This window comes from Ambystoma mexicanum, chromosome 3p (genome assembly GCF_040938575.1).
Source record: "Ambystoma mexicanum isolate Mex_15411 chromosome 3p, UKY_AmexF1_1, whole genome shotgun sequence".
In the NCBI taxonomy this organism is placed as follows: Eukaryota; Metazoa; Chordata; class Amphibia; order Caudata; family Ambystomatidae; genus Ambystoma; species Ambystoma mexicanum.
The window spans coordinates 46,575,808-46,595,094 of record NC_090925.1 but is presented as its reverse complement, the minus strand read 5'-3'; the positions used below and the strand labels follow the sequence as shown (position 1 = coordinate 46,595,094).

The window sequence follows — 19,287 nt, the reverse complement described above, 5'->3', positions numbered from 1 at the left end:
AAATGTAAGTGTCCAGCTGCTATAATGTTTGGCGATTCAGTAAGAAATCACCCACAAATGAAACAGCAGGGTTCCAATAAAGATTTACTATCAATACCTTAAAAAGGTGCCCCCCCAACCCCCATTCATCTCGATCACAACAGTCAAAATACCAGCAGTTGCATCAGAAATTCCCTTGACAGTTTTGACTATAGCGTTCCTAGTTGCGATCCACTCGCCTCCAGAAGGGCGTCTTCCACTAGGAATGGAGGCCAATTGATGGATGATGGAAAAGCCATCTATCTGCACTTTTATGGTGAACCATGTCTCCTGGAAAAGGATTATGTCGGGATTTCGAAAAAGGTGAGTTCCACCATCATCATTCATAACACTTGTCTCAGGAGATAGCTCAGGGGCAACGCGCTCCCCTTGGAAGCAAGTCGACATAGAGCAACACAGGTTCCATCCCTGGGTTTGTGCTTAGAAACCTCTCGTTATTAAGCGCGTTATAAATAACCAATTATAATTACTTGAACACACTATGGAAACCCTGCGTATTACACACTACCAGAGATCATTTATCAGATGTTAAAGCTCCAATTCCACTTCTCCCTTTTTCCTAAATTCCCGGTGAAGAATTCCCAACCTTCATGACCACTCTAAGCCTTAAGTTTGCTAAGTCTTCAACACATGTATCCCCACTCCTAGTCTCTGTACCCTTCAAGGGCAACATGGGCATTTCCCCAACAACACCAGAAACTGGGGATTCCAACTGGCCCTTCTCCACAACATCCAATGACTTCAAGGCGATTTAAAGAATAATTACACCAGATCAGTGTGAGAGTCATCTGGAAAACTTCTGAACTCTATATCCTGTGAGGACAGAGGGCAAAGTGTTGGAACTTCATGAACACGTTTCAAAATATTAGTTCTTTTTGGAACAAAATCCATATTTGTTCTTAGCCTGAATTCAACATATACCCTCTTTCCCTGCTTTCCCCTATCAGACTTTTGTTGACTCTAATAAGACCGTTAGTTGACATAATAGGGGTTATTACGGGTTGTTTAGATGAAGCATTCACCCAGTTACTAGGAACTCTTAGAAACACTTTCAGATCAAATTGATCAACCACACAACCACATCTATAGACTTCCCCGCCATACCAACGATCCTCAAAAGGCAATCCCTCTCCAACGAGGGATGCATGATATGATATGATAGTATTTGGTATTTATAACGCGCCTGTACACAAGTGTTTCTCGGTGTGACAAGACAAGGGAGGGGAGAACAGAGGGAAGATAAGACAAACCATCCTACTAGACCTTGGGCCTCATTGTAAGGCTTGCGCTGCCGTAATGAAGGCGGCCGGTATGGGTCGTGCCCCCGTCATTACGGGAGCGCCGATTATGAGCTTCCCATCGCGGCACCCGGACTGCACGCCTGGTAAAAACAGGCGTGCTTTCCGGGTCCCGCGAGGGGAAGAGGGAGGCAATAATGGGCCAGATGTAATCTTCCCGTTATTACTTCCCTCCTCATTTCCATTGAGTCCTATGGGGGCTCAAATGGGAATGGGGAAGTGTTCCTGAATGGAGGACTTACCGGGTCCTCCTATCTCGGAGTAACCCGGTAAGTCCCCATTTCAGGAACCCGGTAATGGAGCCCGGAACGGAGGCAGCCATGGCGCTAATAGCTCCATGGCTACCTCCATTCTCATAATGTGGCCCCTTGTGTCCTTCAGATTGTGCAAGTGCAGCTCATGCCAGTGTCTACCTCTGTCAGCGCAGCCCAGAGATTGCTTTGGCCCCACATGCTATTAGCTGCACCTTTATGATCACTCTCATAATGTATATGCCAATACAGACACCAACCCAGGGGCACATCACTTATCATGCCCCTGATTCCCATTTAACTTGCCATCACACTTCCCAGCTCACCCTTTCAGACTCCATTGACCGATTTCAACCTTACTCTCCCTTACACCTTCTTTGACTCCTCACTATTCCTTACTTCTCCTTTCACCCTCCCCACTTACCCTTTAACCCCATCATCGCTCTTTGTTCTCCCTTTCACTCTGCTCCCCTATTTACTCTCCATTGCTACCCCTTGCTGTCCCTTTGTTCCTGTCCTGCTGTCCTTGCTCCAACTTTGACTCCACTCTCTCCATCTTTCACCCCATTACTCTCCCATGTGGAGGGTGTGTGGACGTAGGTGTTAAGGAGGAGCCATTCCTATAAGAGTACGGTTTGAGCTCCTTCCTGAAATGCAAAAGTGAGGGGGAAGTCTGGTGTTGACTGGCAGCAGGTTCCAGAGTATGGGGGCAGAGAGAAGGGAGGCCTGTCTTCTGTTTTCTTTCTTTGATGCACCAGCACAGTTCAAGTCAGCAAATGTCCTGTCTTCTGGTGGATGGCAGTCCTCCGGAGACTGGGCCTCATTACAAGTCTAGTGGTATTCTGTCAGGAAACCTGGCAGGATACCACCAGACAAAAATACCGTTACCACAACTTGATCTGCTGGAATTACCGGCAGATTACAAATTCAGGTAAGTGCTGGTATTCCCCATTCCATGGAGTCCTATAGGACTCCATGGGGGTAATTGCCAGTATTACCGGCACTGGTAATACAGGTGCTGGTAATACCAGCATTTCTTGGTGGTGGGGTGCCAGAATTACTGGCAACTCTCAGCTGCAGGTAAATCCGGCCACCCCACCACCAAACTTATAGTATGGAGGTGCAGAAATGTGCCGGTAAACGTTATTACCAGCATGTTTCTTTCCACACCATCATGCTTTTAGTGAGGCCCATTGAGTTTCTGAGTGAGATAGCTCAAGGATTAGAGGCCTACGGTCTTGTGGATGATGCAGCAGGATTTGAGGCTGATACGGGCTTGCAGAGGGAGCCAGTGCAGTTCAATGAGGGTCAAGTGATGTGGTTGAATTTGCTGAGTCCTTTGAAGAGCCAAGTTGCAGCATGTAGGACACATTTCAGGGGATCCAGAGTGGTTGCCAGAAGGCCTGCCAGCAGGGTATTGCCAGCATTTAAGTGGGAGAGGTCCAAGGCTTGGACAGCAGATCTGAAATTGTTGGCTATGGAGAAGCTCTTGATGTTCTGCAGGAGGGCATTTTACCAGCAAACAGTTCATATATTCCTTGCTATGTGCTCCTTGAAGGAGAACTGTCTGTCGATGAAGAAGAGACTTGGCTTAGGTAGCCCGCAGCTGAATGAAGCCCTCTCAGCTCATTTTGGAAAGCCACGTCTCAATGTCAGGGTGAGATGCTTTGAGTACAAGGAAGTTTGTGAATTAAACATTTTCCTTTTGAAGCTCTAGGAAACAGAATGCTGCCACCTCCTCACCTCTCCTCCCGCCCTCACAGTTCAAGAGCTGGAACAAAGTCAAAGTAACACCTGACCTGGCAGAAGCCCTTTTTCACACCCGCCCCTCAATCCTGGACCCAGAAAGACCTCAACCCATTCACCTTTTTTGACTCTTTGCTCCATGACGCACTCCTTCCTCTCACCTGCACCAGCTCCACTCCAGTCCACCAAGGGCCAACCCCTAAGTGATTGCCCTCCCACCTCCAGGTGGTAGGGCAATCAAAACCAGAAACCACTCCCTAAAACACAAATGGCGAGCCACCCAAACCCCTTAAAACAAATCAGCATATACCCAGCATCAATGCGACTACAAATCCGAGATACGCAAGGCCAGAAATCCTATTACAATAAAAGAATCTGGAACTGCAGCAGCAAAGAGCTCCACCCGATCTTTTCTGAATTCCTGAACCCACCATGCACCGCAGCCCCTAACCCCCCCTCCCAATCTCTCTGCATTTCACTCTCTGAACACTTCCACAAACAGCCTTAGACAGGACGGCCACCATAAATGGCAAACTAAGCAACCTCTCTGCCTGTCCAACACCCATTATCCTAGAACCTAAACTGGTGCCCTCTGAGACCTACAGTCCCCTTACTAGTACTTGACACCTGATGTCTGCACTTACCGGTGCGCCTGCCACCAGCTGCCTGCACTTCTTATTTACTGTTCTTATTTATTGTTTTTATTTATTTACTGTTATCCTATGTACTGCACTTCCCCCACACCCCTTCCCTGCACTTGCGCAATCTCAAAATTACCTGGCCTAGTAAGATCATTGACTCTGTCTTCTCTCTGTTCCCCTCCCTTGCCTCGTCATGCCTTGAAACACTTGTGTATTGGCGCGTTATAAATGCCTTATCATATCATATCATTCTGCTCTTTCAGCCTTATCTCGAGTCTTGAGTTTATGAAACTGCTGTTTGACAACCGAACATCCAGCTCCTCCTTCGACTCCTGTCCCACCTAACGCCTAAGAAATCTTCACCTCAATATGTGCAGGGGAACTGGTCAGATCCATCCTAAATGAGTCCCTCACCTCTGGCATTTGTCCAGAACCCTTCAAAGACTCCCACGTCAAACCCCTTCTATGGAAACATTCCCTTGACCCACTCCAACCAACTAACTACAGACCAATCTCCAATACCCGATTCCTGGCGAAGCTCATCGACTACACTGCATACTCCCACTGCAAATCCTTTGTAGAAACCAACCACCTCCTGGACCCCACACAATCAGCTTAATGTATTCTTCACCGAACTGAATCCACACTAGTCTTCATCTGGGATGACCTTAAAGTCACTGCAGACTCAGAAGGCTGTGCCGCACTCATTCTTCTTGACCTCTCGGCAGCCTTTGACACTATCAACCACACCATCCTCCATGACAGACTGCATTCCCTCAGAATCCAAGACTCAGCGCTCAATTGATCGCATCTTTCCTCATGAACAGACACCAAATCAGTTATCTCCCCCCTTTCTCCTGCACTGCACACCCAGTCCCCAATGGAGTCCTCCAAGGCACCTGCCTATCACTGTTTCTTTTCAATCTCTACATGATCCCTCTGCCTGCGCTCATCTGCTCCCACAATTTCACCTGCTATAACTACGCCGGTGACACACAAATCATCATTAGAATTCCCAATTCATCCGCCGCCCCTCACACCGACCTGGCAGCATGCCTGACAGACGTTGATCTCTGTATGACGAACAACCATCTCCTACTCAACTCAGGGAAAATGGCCATCATGGTGTGCAGAAAAACAGCCCTGTTCTCACAACCGTCCCCCTGGCCACCCTCCCTTGGTCCTTCCCCTGCTACCTCCTCCTCAGTCAAAAACATTGGCTGCTCAATGGAATCGAACCTAACTCTGTCCCACCACATTAACAATGTATCCAAATACGGCCACTTTCACCTCAAGCTATGGGGACGCATCTTCCCTTATCTCACCGTATCTCCATAGTGTGACAGCAATTGTCATTGTCATGTCTCGACTTGACTATGCGAACTCCCTATACTTGGATGCACCTGCCTACCAGTTAAACAAACTGCAAAGAGTCCAGAACTCTATAGCCAGGCTCCTCCTTGCCTGCAGCCGAAGGGATCACATTACACCTGCACTCTTCACACTACACTGACTCCCGATTGGGCGACGAGCCACATTCAAAATCCTGTGTATTACTCACGGAGCGATGCACAAAACCAGCCCAAAATACCTATACGAAAAGATTACGCCCTACCTCCCAACCTGCAACTTGAGCTCAAGCACTGCCCTCCTCCTTGTGGTCCCCCCTTTCAAAACAGCCTGGATCATTGGGTCTGCATTCTCAACACTGGCGCCAACAATCTGGAACTCTCTGCACCCCCTCATTCAATACACACAAGACTACATGGCATTCCGGAAAGAATTCAAGACTTGGCTCTTCCCTAAATCGTGTTTAAGAACCATTCTGGCTTGACCATCTGCGAAACCATGTACCCCGGTCAACTATCCAGTGCTAGGGAGGGGCCAAAAACCTACTACAAGGGACAGATAAGAAGGCCTGCGACAGGGCACCCTGTGCCCAGCAGCACCTAACCATGATTGGCTGTGTACCAAACTTTAGAAGGTTGGCAATTTACTACGCTATGTAGATCGGTGAGGTTCGGGCTAGTGCAGCTGATGATGTGGAGGGGGAGTGCAGCAATTGCTGCGCCCCAGTGAAACCTCACCATCACTCTTGTTACCTGATTACCGTAGACCTACTCGCATCTGACATAACTTTGTAGACTGGTATTTCACAGCGCAGCAAAACTGTGATTCAGGATGAGTTGCATTACACTGCTGATTGTATGTGAATTTTAAATCTAGGTGCAATTCTTTTCCACTGCTGTGCGTCTCCAGTCTAGGTGCTTTCTCCCACTGCTGTGTGTTCTAATTCCAGGTGCATCTGTCCACTGATATGTGTTCGGAATGTTTCAAAATCTCTGTGCACTCACCCACTGCTGTGTATCTCAGTGCATTCTCCCACTACTATGTGTTTAAAATCTGGGTGCACGTTTCCACTGCGTGTGGCTCAATTCTGGGTGCATGTTCCACGGCTGTGTGTGCAAATCTGTGTGCCCATTCAGATCTGAGTGCATTCTCCCACGGCAGTACATCTCAGATCTAGGCGCTTTTCCACTACTGTGTGTCCCAAATCTTGGTGTATTCTCCCACTGCTGTCTGTCTCTGGTTGTTCATACTTTGCGGAAATGTGCGAGTTTGCCCAATCATGGTATATCACCTGCTTGTGCTAGTTAGCCTATCATTACATTTCCCCTGCTTGTGCCAATTGCTCTAGAACTGCATATTGCATTATTGTGTAGGTTGGCCTTATTTCGCATCTCGCCTGACGGTGTTAGTCAGCCTAGAACTGCACTTCCCCCGCTCGAGTAAGGTAGCTAAAATGCGCATCCTGCATGACTCTGTTAGTCAGCCTAATCTGCCTTTCTCCTGAATGAATAGGGTGGCCTATATATCTTTCGCCTGTTTGTGGACGTTAGTCTAAAACTGCTTTGCGCCTTTGTGAGTGGATGGCAGATAGAGCTGAGTTCATACTAGACCTACAGGTTTTCCTGACACACCCGATGCCTAGAAATAGGAGCATAGTTAATTTGGTATCACGGGAAGGCAATCAGGGAGAGGGAGGCCTCTTCCAACTCCACAGATACTCTCACATATCTGCTACTACCCTGACTCTCTGCCGAACACCGACAACACTAGAATGCAGCTATCCCCACGATCAATTTGGCCTAACTGCACTCATAATTGTATACCGCCTTAAACACCGCAACAACCTTTAGAATGCAACTATCCCCCACGTTAAATTCGGCCTAGCTGCACAAATAATCTCACATACCACCACCACCTCCACTAGAATGCATCTACCCCCATGAAAATTCGGCCTAGCTGCACACATACTGCCTGTATCACATACCCTGCACACTACTTGCAATATTAGAATGCAGCTATCCACCACGAAAATTTGGTATAGCTGCCCACATACAGAGTACACACACACATGCACTATTTACCGCTATGAGTATCTGCACTGACCTGGACTCTGGTCCCCGAGGGCGTTCAACCTACAGCGCTTTGTGACCATGGATCGTGGTGTTCAAAACACCTTGACTGCCACGTTGTCACTCACTCTAGTTCGGATGATTGTGAAACTCTCCTTGTAAAGATTAAGATAAATGATAACGTTTCCTTGAGTGTCCTAGTTATATACAGATCTCCGAGAGACACGCCACAGTTTGAGGAATGGTTCGTTGACCTCCTCAACCTCACTACCAAGGCTACGACCCCGGTAATTATCCTTGGAAACTTGAACCTATGGGACAAAGACCCATCTGATAAACAAGCAGTCTGTCTCCTTAAGGCCCTCAACATCATCGGCTACTCACAATGCATCAATAGTTCAACACATAGGAGGGGGCATCCTTTGGACTGGCCTATGCCGCACCTTTTTGCCCCTCTCGGATGTCACAGTGTCACTGTGTCCCTGGTACAAGCATTACCTATGTAATGTTCATGTACATGCCAATCTGGACTCTATGCCTAGGTCCAAAGAGAAATCTAGAAACTTGTTGCACCCACCAAATTCTCTGCTATGGTGGCGTCCAGGCTACAGCCTCTGGACAATTTCATTGATTGATCCACCCTGTTGACACACCTGGTGCACACAATCAACTCTACCATTGAATCCCTGGCCACCATGAAATCTAAAAAGAGTCAATCTGAGACCCACAAGAATACGTTGTTCAATGATGCTATCACTGATGCCATCACATGTCTGGCCCCCTCTTTTTTTGTTCACTGACATATGTAGGGCAGGTGGTTTTCTTCACTAACAGTCAGGAAGTAAACATTCAAAAGTTATTATATTTGTAGAGCTTACCCTTCTGGTTCTTAGACTACTTTCCTAAGGGTGCAGTCATATTATATGATACATATACATAGGGGAAGAAGCAAGCCTGAAACACAGCAATCATTTCTGTGCATGAAGATAATCAGTTACGTTATGAACACTTTCTGGTAATACTGCTGCTTTTTTGCTTACTTTATTTTCCTGGTATATGGGAATATTTGTGTGTGTTGTGGTGTCTTTATGTTTCGTGTGTAGTAGTACAAATATGTAGTAAGTGAGGGGTGACTTAGTACATGTTTCACAGTATGCAAAACTTTGAAAATAAGCATTCATCATTGTACAATCTAACATGGCAAAAATGTGAATATTGGACCTGTATGGTACATGCTGCAGACAATGCCTACCTTTCTGCATGAGTTGGTTGCTATACTGGAAAGACGTCTGTAGTGCAATGGTGTTTATAACAATGGATTGTGTAATGAATTATGTATCTCATGATAGTTCTCCCAATGACCTCTGATAGTATTGTGGCAACATTATATTGGCAATGCCTTGTGGAGGCTTTTCATGAAAACTAAAGGCACATGTGATGGCATCCGTGATGTCATCAATGGCATTTGTGATGTCATCTTTGAGGTCATGGGTGTTAGTCCTTGCAGTGCGTGAGTTATGGTTGCGTACCTTACCATATTCTCTACATTTCTGGGTTTTTCGGTTTTACCTGTAACCATAACCTCCTTGTAACAACGTTTTTCCATTCAATTTGATAGGTTTTTTAGTAGTGCAACTTAACCATGACGCCACTTTAACAACGTTTTTTGTTAGTGAATTTCATAGGTTTTTAGTAGGGCATGTTAACCATAACGTTGCCTTATCATACTTTTTTCAGTAAAGGTGATAGGGTTTTAGTAGCGCAACCTAACCATAATGTCCCTTTAATGATGTTTGTTTCACTGAATTGCATTTTTTTTTAACATGATACTCTTAGTTTGTATAGATGTACTGTACAGCATACTGAAGCCGGTTCCTCTATACTAATAGCCACAGTAGTTGGGAACATTGCGTCTGTTCGCGAACATCGGGTGGAGTCCAACCTGCCAAGAAAGGTTTGCATGGTTATACAAAGTGGTAAAATGCAGCAAAGACAAAAAACATATAGAAACCGCAGCAAGTGAGTGAATGGGAAGGGAAAATGCAGTAGGTGTACAAAATGTGTACTTTCGCAACACACAGCACAAAGACATAGAGTATGCAGCATAATGGAAAGCACCAAAAAGAGAAGTAACTTTTGCCTTCATCAATCTTACCGCACACCTGCTTCACAATCCAACAAAGGACGAAGAGGCAGAGGTAGAGACGCCAACTACGGAGAGCAGAACGTCACTGCAACAAGGTAAGTGCACGAAAGTTTATGTTATAACTGCACAGGTCCGGTAGTGTACAATAGTAGGAAAGCGTGATGTTTTCTGTTTGTGCGCAGCAGTGGCTACCACCCTAGAATGGCTGGAAGTGAATTTTCCGCATGAAGAAATGAGTGAGGATGATAGTCCCATTGGTACCCGCCACACTGTAGAAAGGGAAAGAGTTACTGCAAAGGCAAGCACCCTAGAATGGCTGGAGGAGAATTTCCTGCATGACGGGATGAGTGAGCATAGTAACACCATAGGTAGGGACACAGTGTCGAAAAGAAGACAATTACAGTATAGTGCTTCATGTAAACAGAACATACGGGAATACAAAGGAGTACACCAGAAGCAGCACCTTTTGCACACCCACATACGGCCACCGAAACTGAAGGACACGCAGTACATACAAAAGTAGACTGCCTGGAGGCCAAAATGGATGAATTGCTCAACAAATGTGCCGCCTTGAAAAATGTTGTAGAATAACATATTATGGGGAAAATAAGATATCACTGCCCAACTTGCACATTCCTCCCTTCCCCATTTCCCAGGCCCCCATCCCTGCAAATTGCTTGTCATGAGAGACCCTTCGATGAGAGCTCAATCCTTTCTTCCCTTTACCAGCAACTTGTAGAAATGCCGAAATCCCCAGTATATGTATCTGTTTCTGGTCCCTCTTCCCTTTCCGAAAAGTGGCTATGAATGTGTGCTAATAAAGATTGATATGTGAATTTATACTGATTGTATTTGTACCTTTTCCTTTCTTTTAAGAAATCCATTGTATGTGTGAAGGGCACAGCACTGGTGGGCACCTGGCTGCCCTATGCGCAATCACAATGGAAGCATCCGTAGGACGCCACTACGGGCCGCATGTTTGCATGCACAGAACCGCCAGTAAGTAGTTGTAGGACCATATGTTTGTCGTCCCTGTATGCAGCGCTCATAGGCTGCGCCACCGCCTGCATGCTTTCAATCAACTTCTTTTTTTCAACAGTGCAAGGAGGCTCTGAAAAGAGACTTTTTGCCCCCCCTCCACCCACACTCCCCCTTCTGGTAGTGTAGCATGTTTCCTGTTGTTATAAGACACTTTCTACCAGACACCTCAGGCCCATCCCGGAGTTATCCCGGGTTGGAAGCAGGCTCTTGTATATGATTACCCATTGTTTTATTTAATTTTTTCATTATACATATCAATTTTATTATTGATGTTATATGTTCTCTTTCCAAGTTTAGGGGTTTCATATATTGATGTGTCCCATCTGTGTTTTTTTCTTTTTTTATGTTAGAATATACTTTTGTTACTCCTGATGAAGACGTCACTACACTAAAGTATATACGTCGAAACCGGTTGAGTTTGGACTAAGATGAGGTCGTGGTCAAAAAACTCTGGGACCCATCTTAATTGCCTATGCCACTGATGTTACCTGTTGTGGCCCGTTAAACTGATTTCATATTCTTTCTATAAATTTTTCAGATGAATCAACTGTGATGAATTTTCTTATAGATTTTACATTGTATATTGATTGGTGTTTAGTATGAGTGGTTTGTCTAATGGATGGATGAGGTTGTATGCTTGGATGATTGAATAAGATGATTTTTATTATATAGATGTGTTCTTTGTAATAAAAGTTGCTTCCTGCTATGTAAATTGTTTTCACAAGTGCAGATTTAATCATGATTTGTTTGATATATTAAATTAGTATCAGGTTTAATAAAATCCTTGATACCACATTTCTTGAATTGTTTCCTTTGGATGTCTTTCCGTTATCCAAATTCAAAGTAATACTCCCATCCAAAGTGTGGGGTCTCCTGTGTCTTTCAGAGAAACACGCCTTAGCTGTACAAGCCAGGTTTTCCACGACTGAGTAGTGCATTGTACCTGGTTTGCATGAGATTTTGGCACATCCCCAACGGTCCTGAATAGTTTCCACACCCACGACTCACGCTGGCTGCAGGGAATGGGGATTCCTTCTACTTTATTCTTGTTTCCGTTTCGATGTCCCTCCACATTATGACACCTGTTTCCTTGCTCAGGATCTTCAGAAGGAGGTGTTGGCGGTGAGGGTGTGGGTGCTACTGAGTCAGAGGTAGTAGCAGAACCTCTGGTGGCCATTACTTGGAGAGGTACTTGGCAGGGACACAATTGGTGAGAAAGCAATTTCTACACAAACCAATATCCACTGCTGCTCTTTTCTGGAAAGGCAAACAGGGATTGCAGCATACTTGTGGGGTGTGCCCTTTTGTAGGACTGTTGTGGAGCAAGTGCCACAGCAAAGTGGGCCTAAATCTTTCCCTACAATACCTACATGCAGAAGGAAGAGTGTAGGATCTCTGTAAGGGTGCACTCTCACTGTAAAGCTCCATACATTGCAGAAAATTGTCCTTTTTCGATGTGCACAGATCTGGCTCGTGCCCATGCGCAGCGTTGTTCCGCTACCATGGTGACATCGCCATTGTTCTCCATTTGGATGTTAATGTTAATGTTAAAGCACATTTGTACCGCGCACTATCACCACGGGAGTGGTCCCCTGGCGCTCTGGCAGCTCTGAAAAAGGAGGGGAGGTTGAGTTAGTGGGAGGAAGCAGGAAAAGTGCAAGGGAGCAGTGACGTACTGTTGGCGGCCTCAGCCCGGTGGTTCCGTTGTCTGGGCCTGGGGTGTTTGCGGCCGGGAGTCATTGTGTACTGTTGTACAAGACTATGGGCCTCATTACGACCCAGGCGGTAAGTTACCGCCTGGGTCGTACCTTTACCACTATGGCGTAAACTACGTTTACGCCATGGTGGTTGGCGGACTTACCGCCCCATTCCGAGATTGGCGGGGCGGTAAGTCCCCAATCCCCATTTACCCTTCCCCATTCCCATTTTGGCCCCATAGGGCATAATGGGAGTGGGGAAGGCATTAATTACGCCACCGTAAATTACGGTGGCGTAATTAACAACAAGGTCCCTTAGCGCCATGGATTTTAACACCTGCTAAATGCAGGTGTTAAATCCTCCATGGCGCTAAGGGACCTCGGAATCAGGCGGTAAGGGTCAGCGCTGTTTACGCCGCCGTAAAACCCTTACCGCCTGGGTCGTAATGAGGCCCTATGTGTGTTTTGTTTTGTTGTTTCAATGTAGTGAGGTTTGTGCGGTTTGTTGAGCTGTAGGTTTTGGTTGTGTTTGGTTTGGAGTTTGAGAGGTGTATGCAGAAAGGGATAAGTTAGTAGGATTGGTTAGTTTGTGTCTCTATCCTGAGTTGGGGCGCTCGGCTTGTGTGGTCTCCCCTGATGCGGCTCTGTCCTGATCTCGGTCCGACAAGCATATAAGGTTCCTTACTCCTCTGGCCCCCACCTCTAACATGCTCTCTCATAACTCTCCTTATCCTCCATTCATACTCCTGTGGCCAGTGCACCTGCCAATGTCAACCTCTCAGGTAGTGTGGTGATTGCTAATATCTCGACAATTCCACTCCACTGTGGTGCCTGGCAGTAACTAAGGGGCGGGTGATGCCTGTCTGTGGGACGTATATTGGCTGTAATACTTTGTGGCCACGTACATAGCTATCCTGTGGATATCCTTGACATCCCCGGACTACTTAAATGTACGGCACACGTGCATTGAAGATTTCTACATAAGCTTGGTGTGAGCACGATACAGTAGGTAGAATGTTTACGTGCAAAGGTACTCGCAGGACGTGGGTGCGTGCTTCCACCTACTAAAACTAAATCACACGTTTCTTCGCATATCTTGACCAGGGACGATGTTACAAGGCGTCACAGGATGAGATACACATGTGCAAAGTTGTGCGCCCAGTAATGGGCGGCGGAACTCTCTCAAAAGCATTGTACGCATTTGTAAAACGAAGTGGTGGCTCTGAAAAAAGCCTTTTTGTGCTGTTTGTGTTTGCAACGTTGGAAGTGGTGAACAACCACAGGGAAAATGCTTGCTAGACTTGCAGGAAGTGCTGCACTGCATTTTGGGTATTACACAGAAACTGCTCATTGCCAGCATCAGTCAGATGAACTCCATCTGAACGAAAAATGTTGCTACTGCGAAACGTAATGTTTTCATTGTGGAAGGAGAACATACCAACGTCGCGCAAAAAAGTGCAAACAGCCTTGTTCACATTGCACTGCGTTTTCTCCATTTGTGGGCCGCACGAGGAAGAACGCAGCCACATTTGTCTCTGGGCAATGCAAGAAAAAATGATGTGCGACTTTAGAAACATATCCATGAGTTGCCTAAATGTCTCCATCATTGCTAACTGCAGTGAGAAGCCGCTAACATGTCCTAAACGGTTCCCTCCACAATGAACAATAATAATGTCTGGATGAGATAGTGTCACCAAACTGGCACAAACAGGACCCACATGGAGCCACTTCAGACTACATATTGCGTACCTGTGCACAACATTATTGAATCCAAGGTGTGCTGCCAGTGCACAGTGTTCTGCATAAACTTGTACCCAATGTATCCAGGAGTCGCCCAGAAGCCAGATAGTCCACCTACTGAACGGCACACCCGTCCCCATAGCCATCTCCACTTCTATTGGCAAACAAAGATTCTAGCACAATCTGTTGTGAAAGATTAAAGAATATTGAGGCTTAATACCACGTAATAGAAATATGCCAGTCACAAGTCCAAAGGTACATGTTCATTTTATTTAACAGGCAGCTGTCTGGCTCTCAACACCCAGCAATGTGTGCAAGCAGACCACGTGAGATGAGAGAGTGCTGGACATTTCAAAAACACAAGTATATATACAGTTTTTCCACAATCCCGCACACATCGTACAGCCCCTCTTTGTTTCATACATTTACCTAGCGTTAATAGCCTTTCCACATAACTAATACATGTTTAAACATCTTTGAATAGTTGGGTGTTTTCTGTTAAACACTTCATATGTTTTACAAACATTGGACACAAAGGTAACAGTCCTTATTTCATTTGCTTATATTTGTCTACCATTTGTTCTTGAGTTTAAAGTCAGCTTAGATTCAAGGAGCGAAAACAAAAATTTCTGCAAAAGCACATGTTCAGCTATTCATCATTCTGTTTCACTGTTTGAATGGGCAAGACACTGTTGGTACAGATGGCATCTAAATTACTGATTAGCACGGCTCTTGTTTAGCTCCAAGGTTTCAATAGTGCAGGACAAACAATCCACTTTAGCAGCTTCAGCATGCTTATCTAGGTTGACATAGTACAAAGTTCATTTTGCTATGTCGGAGCCGAAAACACAAATTCTAACATGGGACAGAAAGCAGGAGTTAATCAATATGGCAGATAATTTAAAATGGCGGCGTAGTCAGCCTGTTTCAGGTTCATTCAATACGATTTACAGTGCAATGCGAAAGTGCTTAGGCCACCCTGAAAAGACCCAGATCTAGCACATGCGCACCTCCAAATGGCACGGCTTTCGCGAACATATTGCCCTGTGTGGGGGGCTGCACAAACACATTTTAAGCTTCATAGAAATGTGTTGAGAAACACCTTTTTGTGTTGTAGTTGTTAGGGAGAGCTCTCTGTTTTTCCTCCTTACATTACTATGCAAGTGTCTGTAACGTACATTGAACATAGTACAAGAGATGGATAGTTTCAATAGGGGGAAAAAATATCAACTCCACTGACAAACGTCACACTAGAAGCACTAAGGTTCTAATAGGCACAGAAGAACATCCTAGCATGGAACAGAAAAGCAGACATACACCTGAATCGATAATTCATAGTCCCATTTCCATGGCAAGCATATTAAGTAGGACAGCATGTAGCACGTGCGCTTTCCCCAACTACTGCGAGGGCCATGCCCCAGTAAATCAGGGCCAGTCCTTCTTCCCTTTCCAGTACTCTTGTATCAGCACTACCCGATGGGCTACTGTTAAACGATCACATACGCATCCACCAATTACATCCAAGAATAGTGCGTGTAACGCTATAACATCTATTAAACAGTCCATACCAACTGTTAAACATGCAGCGGTCAAGTGTCCTGTAAATCAAAAGCACCTGCACGGGTAAAACGATCTACGAGTTCTGCACCCACATACATTGGCATCGCTACCCATCACCACGCCTTGTAGGTATTACTACTTTCTGTACAGTACATTGGCAACTGTGTTATAAATTCGTAACAACGGGGTACCTAGCAGTGAATTTCCATAACATACTCAAAATTCTTACTGTTATTTCTCCCATCACCTACCATTAAATGGCTCCTACAGTGGTAGGTGGTGGCGAAGTTGTCATTTGCCCATAACTGCCATTTGTATATGGAAACAGTTACTCTGTTCTTTTTTTCCGTCAATTTTACAATGCTTTCACCCATAAAAGCACCGCCTATGAAATTTGTAAAAATCACACCCAAAATCATGATGCAAACTAAGCCAAGCGCATACATTGCAAGCATAACGACAGTTTCCTGTCACACGTCATAGATAACAACAGTATTTAAGCAATAACAAAAATGTATGTGTGCATTTACAACAGTAACATTCATAAATGTGCATAAGGACATTAAAGCCCAGAAGCAATGCCTGAACTCATGTAGCAAGCATACATATGCAGAGAAGTACATGCAAATGCACGCGCAAAAACATTCTGCTTTGCACTCTGTACATCTTTCCGCACCTTTTTGTCATCCTTCCACAATGCGAAGTACTGCATTTTGAAAGTAAATAGGCCTACACTAATACACAGACATGTTTAATAACAAGTCATGCAATACACTCCCAAATAACCCACCTACCCCCTTAACCAACATGCTTATCCTCCCAAGTGCCCATTCATATCATAAGCCTTCCATTTATACACACACACTTCCTCTTCCTGCCAAGACATCCCCCTATATTTTTGAAGAATGTATTGCACAACTGTAAGCACCATGCCATTAGCCAACATATTTTGTTACCATTTTCTTATACAGGTGCAGTACCCACCTCTCTCCAGAAAGCCACTGCATTTGCACTTCAAAATACAGGCTGCAATAAACCTTCTCTCTGCAAGCAACAAAGTAAGTACAATACCATCACACTGTTGTATGTCTTACTAAATAGTGCACTATTGTTGTATTGTGGCATATAGACTTGCGGCAATCCACCAGTGTGCACTTCACTGTTACTGATGACACCTCTACAGATGCTCAGTGTTTGTTATGTCGCCACCATTAGACTAATCCCCACATAGTAAGATACTGGGCCTCATTCCAAGTATGGCAGTAGCCATGCTGCTTTTAGCGGCATGGCTACCCCCATACCAGGTACCGGGTTCCTTGAATGGGGAAATACCGGGCCATTCCGACCTTGGAGGGCCCGGTATTTCCTCATTCAGGGAACCCAGACCCGGTGCATCCCCATTCCCATTGAGCCCCTATAGGTCTCAATGGGAATGGGGAGGATGCTAACAATGGGACCGTTAATGACGGGCCCGTTGTTAGCATCCTGGTCTGCTCGCGGGACCCGCTAAGGACGCCTGGTTTTACCCGGTTCCCGCAAGCAGACCTCATAATGAGGCGGTAGGGGGTTAACGACACCGGCAGTTCTACCGGTACCGTTAACCCCCTACCACCAGGGTCGTAATGAGGCCCATTGTCCCCAATGAAAGTTACAGACCACTGCACAATGACACACTTGCATGTATATGCCTACCCTCCTATTGACCCATTCATGCCCATTGCACTCATATACATTTGAAAATGTGCACACCCACACTTTCCTTTCTTCGCCAACAGCTACTACACAATGCCTTCCAAAATGCAACTCTGTAGAAAGTAATGCAGAAAGAGAGCCACGCAACCTAAAACTACAAGAGTAGCCCTCCACTGCAAGCTTAACTTGAACAGAAAGTTGAAGGAGAAGAGGTAATTCAGTCATTAAGGAAAATGTAAAACATCTAAACAGAAGAATGTACCCTTACTAGTAATTATTTTCATATTATTTCTTTTTTTTCCACTTGTTTCAAATAATAAATTAATATCTTTGAGAGGTTTCCGAATTATAGAAATCCTAAAGTGGGATCTGCCGCTGTTCTTATATAACCACCCAAATAGTAAAGTAGCTATGTGTTTCAAAGGACAAACATTACGGTGATGCTTCCAGTGTTTGAAAAATAAAATAAGAGGTGACTAATATAATTGAGGAAGAGTACAGGACAGTCACTTTCTACTTCCGAAGGTATCAAAAACATACATTTAAAGAAAACCTGAACACATAATCGGAAGTCAACAAAGATATAATCTCAGCCTAAAATAGAACAAAATACGAATACATCCACATGATACATTTAGGAGGCAACGTTTTTTATAGAAAGAGATTACAATGTGCATAAGTGTTTTGACACAATTATATACAAAAACCAAAAAAAAACATAGAACATTGGATTTATATTCATTTCTTTACATTATAATGACTAAATCATAAAGAAGAGTGCAAGTAGGACATATATGTGATACTGGTTCAGTAGATAAACAAGTATCATAGCCCAATTTCTAGGTATTGTTCAGTAATAGTCCCTTTTTGCAATTGTTAGTTTCAAGCAATTAATGCTGCAGGGTCTTTGGTACAAGATATCTTTTTTATCCTTGCCTTGGTACAAGATATCTTTTTTATTCTTGCCCCCGTCGCCAGCCGGACCTCCTCCAGGCTCTGCTTCACTGGGTTCTTCTTTGTGATCCCATGTTTCTTCAGGAGACATTTTGGTCTCACCATTTTCAACAATATGTTCTGAAACGTCCATGTTAACTGCCAGCGTGGGGCCTTCGCAAGACACGGGTTCTTCTTGTGGCGTCTCAGCAGGTGTACCCACAGTATTGTAAGCGGTGCTTGTTCTTCATGGGGGAGGGTTCTGGACCTTGCTAGGCACAAGAAGGGTTCCAAAGTGAACACCCTATGTCTGGGACACAGTGTCGATTACAAACAGGAACTCTGCGCGTGACTCCCGAACACTGACTTTAGGCCTATATTCCGCAATTCCAAACATACGCAGCGCTCCAGGCAAGCACTTTTCTGTTGGTTGCACATCAGGGTGGGCCAAAGTCAATGCGAGGACCGCCCATCGCGTCCGTTGGAGAGGAAGGAAAATGTATGCATCTACCAGTAAAGATAGTGAAGTTGATCGGTGAAAATTTGTGAAAATGAAAAGAAAGCCACTAAGTACAGTGCAACGCACACTACTGCTTAGAGAGCACGTACAAATGGTAATGTAACCACAAGAAAGCATTCTAAAAAAGTAGTTTTACAAAAGATGTTCCACCACAGAGTCCTTCAGAACCTTATAAATAGAGGGCAGAAATCACGCTCTACCTTCAAAACCTACCGCAGAAAAGTCAACCTAGAAGCATTTGTAGACAGTGCAATGATCATGAAACAGAAATTCTTTATAGTAATTTTGAGCAGAATGAAACCACTAACAAGATTAATTGGTAAATTGCAAGCACTACTTCGAAACAAACGCAATATCATCATAGATACCTTTGACCACTTCTGTACAGGTGAGTGGAGTGACACCACCAACACAGAGCCATACTTCAATGAAGAATCATAACAACAAGAACAAACAAACCAAATTGCCTTACATCGGAGTGGACGAGGGTGTGAAAAGATACACAATTCCATAATGGAAGAGGAAACACTGCTTTCAGAAATATCCCCATCAAACTTAGATGTC

At 44.9% G+C, this 19,287-nt stretch overlaps 1 protein-coding gene and 1 long non-coding RNA gene across 3 annotated transcripts in view; both read left to right on the top strand.

The window, feature by feature from the left end:
• Nucleotides 1-19,287, top strand: part of LOC138580117 (arginine-glutamic acid dipeptide repeats protein-like) — a 259,197-nt gene that overhangs the window by 14,979 nt on the left and 224,931 nt on the right. The window lies entirely within an intron of this gene.
• On the top strand, nt 7,336-11,376 carry LOC138579479 (uncharacterized). Its single transcript, XR_011304015.1, has 2 exons — nt 7,336-10,539; nt 10,932-11,376. It is a non-coding gene; the product is annotated as an uncharacterized lncRNA (long non-coding RNA).